Below are 3,416 nucleotides of genomic sequence, written 5' to 3' on the forward strand. Positions count from 1 at the left end.
AAATATTATGTCGCAATAGATGCACTTAAGGTTAATTTGGAGAAAAGGAGAGAAATTTATACAGAGGTTCTTAATCTATTTGGATTTTTATGGCACTTAAGTGATATCCAAAATGACGAAATTCGAAAGAAAACAAACCAACTCTTACAAATATACAAATCGGATTTGGACAATGTACTTCCTGAGGAGTGTGTCCATTTAGCCTCTTTTATGAAAGGTCATAAAAGCGACCATCAAGAAAGTAGTAAACATAGCTCAGAAGCCTCAAGACTCTTGACATTGCTAAAAAAACTGTAATGTAAAATCAATGTTTCCAAACGTAGAAATAGTACTGCGCCTCTTTTTAAGTATGGCAGTCACTAACTGTAGTGGAGAACGATCTTTTTCTGCTTTAAAGAGGGTAAAAAACTACTTGCGGTCAACTTTACATCAAGAAAAGCTCACAGCTCTTGCTTTGTTATTCATTGAAAGTGACTTCTTGCAGAACTTGAAGTTTGAGGATATAATAGAAAAGTTTGCCACTTCTAAAGCAAGAAAAAGGAGCTTGATGTAAGATTATTCTTCAATTTACAACAATTCTTTGCACTTTTGTACATGAAAAAAGTATTGTTTAAATTCTTCACTTTTGTAGCCTTTTATGTGCTATAGAAAACATTACCTTGTGTGTTATTATTATTATCGTTTACTTGTAATTTGTAGATTTGGAAAGTTTGACTGTTTAATTTATAATTATTTATAATTTTCTACTGTTGCCATTCTTTGATATTTCTAATTTACTGCAAGCAGTAAATATAATTTAAATAAAAATACAATTTGTACCAGCAATCATTATTTGAATTTGTACTAAATCTAGACATAATTGCAGATTTACAGTTCAAAATGTGCGTTATGGATGACTCCTATCCAGGTCTACTGCATGCAAACTATTTACTACACATAAACTGTTCTTCATATCATAGTAAGACACAAAATTATTAACCCCCCCTGACTTACTTATGAAAAATAAATCATATTCTATATTCTTATTTATATTGGGATCAGGCCAGAGATTGATTCAGTCAGGGATGAGGAATAGAAGAATAATTTCCCCCAATGTAATTTCCAGATCTCTTTGATACCTTCTCTCTTACTGAAACCACTCTTTACTTGGGAACTATCATGAAATTTCATACAACATATCCCCACTACAGCCCTACCCCAACTACAAATCTGTCCCCACATTTTAAATGTACCCCCCCTCCAATGCAACATGGTCTTGCCAAGGTGCAAAGTTACTCCTTTTTTTGCTTTATTTTCCTTAATGCATCAGGCCCTACATGTGTGCTTTGAATGTACCCTCCCATGGACAGTCTTTGGTAGTCTGGCAGAACAACCAACTAATAAGGAAATTGTAAGCTATCCTTTGTCTCAGAAAACAGGTATTATTAAAAGAAAATTAGATTTTATTGTGTTTATAATTACAGCATGATTACAATCCCAGTGTCTTACATTGATATATAATATGGAATTAATGCATAATTAATTAAAGGTGTGACTGAATTTGTATAACATTTGTGACATATACAGTATATTAAGGAAAAAATATAAAATTATGACTTAAGACAGTAGATGGCAGTTGTGTCACATTTAGTTATACAGTATAAAGGTATGATATCCCTTTGTTTCCACCCTCTCATTGGTACAGAATAACATTCTGTTTCTACTATTTAAGCAGAAAAATAGCTCAGATGTTTATTTGCAGAGGAAAAACTTTGAGATTGTCTCCCAAAATTCTAGTCTTCTTAGAGCCTGAGATCTTGTGGGATCAAGCTTCATAGATACATACTACAACAAGGGAGTAAAATATAGATGAAATAACAGCTGTGTGAAAATAATGCTTAGTACAAGTTGTACTAAGCATTATTTTCACACAGAAGCAAGAATATATAATTGCAACTATGCCTGCATCACTCAAAACACAAATAATATGCATGTCAAAATGTTTTCACTATATGCCTACTGCTAACACTTAACTTGCCTCATCACAACTATACCAAGAAATTACCAAAAATATAATTAAACAAACTGCTGTTGGAGAGAAAGCTATATTACAACTATAGATTTGAAATACTAACCCTGCTCTTCTAACACACAGCAGATTTAATTAGTTTAGAATGAACTGTCTCAAGATGACGCTTAACAAAGAACTTCTTCTCAAGCCTTATTCTACTGTTGACATTCAGATCTTATCTTCGGATAAGATCAAATAAAATTTTTCAATGCACACAACAAGGCACTCTACTTGTCATAAACCGACATATAATATCTACCCCACATTAATCACGTTTCCACACACATGGTGTGAATGTCAATGATCATTTAGGACTCCAAAAGTCTGAATTGCAACTCCAACTGGATTTTCACCCTGTGGTTAGCCCATGCCCGTTACTAGTAATGGCCATAAAAGGAGTGCCCAAATCAAGCTATTTAGACAAATAAATCACAAAGGAATCTGGGAACAAATCTGGGAACAAAAAGAGTGAGTTTGTGTGAAAAAATGTTAAAAATTAAATTATTGCCCATTTGAAATCACCATTCATAGAAGACCATTTTAATAACTTAAAAGAACGAGGAACACAAATTAAAAATGTTGATGGAGGTTTAAGGTCATCAATTGGGATGCTGTTCAATTACCAACATTCTGCTTTGAAAGAATTGTGCAATTACTATAAACATTTGAATTGTAACATTTCTTATAAATAAATGCTGTAAAAAATTTGTCTCAATTTGGGTCACTAGATGTCAGTAGAGATTCACCAGACTTTAAACTAATCATTTTACCATGGCCTACATACCTTTCAATCTGTGGAATGTATCTACAATGTCTATAATCACTAACTAGTTCCAAAAAGTAAGCATTATCTTTTATCGTGAAACAAAGAGGGACAAAGGTCACTTGCCAAGTTTTTTTTTAAAAAAAAAAAAAATCAATAAATCTTTGTTTGGCTAGAAATGAAAAACTGACATCAAGTGTTGAAACATTGTAAAAGAGATCTGGATTACATTTATTAGAACATGATAATATGTTTATCATGCAAAGGTCAACAGTCTTGTATCAATAAATGTAGTTTTTCAAACATCACCAGTAATCTAGCACACATACAAATTACATTTGGTGGATGACATTTTCATGTCGCATTCCATAGAATGTTACAAGATAATTGGACAGTGCACAGAAAATAATGATGAAAAACTCCCGTCCCCATAGTGGGCTACCTTGGGCTGAATTACTGGGCTACATGCATTCATTTTCCTTTAAAATGTTCCTAATTGGTTGCTGAGCAGAGTCTCGCCCCCCAGGCTAAGATTTGCCAGCCCTCCCCTGGTAGTAGACAATTGAAAAGTTTTGTTTAAAGGGGTGTTAGGACTTTTGATGT

Source organism: Mixophyes fleayi, chromosome 3 (genome assembly GCF_038048845.1).
Source record: "Mixophyes fleayi isolate aMixFle1 chromosome 3, aMixFle1.hap1, whole genome shotgun sequence".
NCBI lineage: Eukaryota > Metazoa > Chordata > Amphibia > Anura > Limnodynastidae > Mixophyes > Mixophyes fleayi.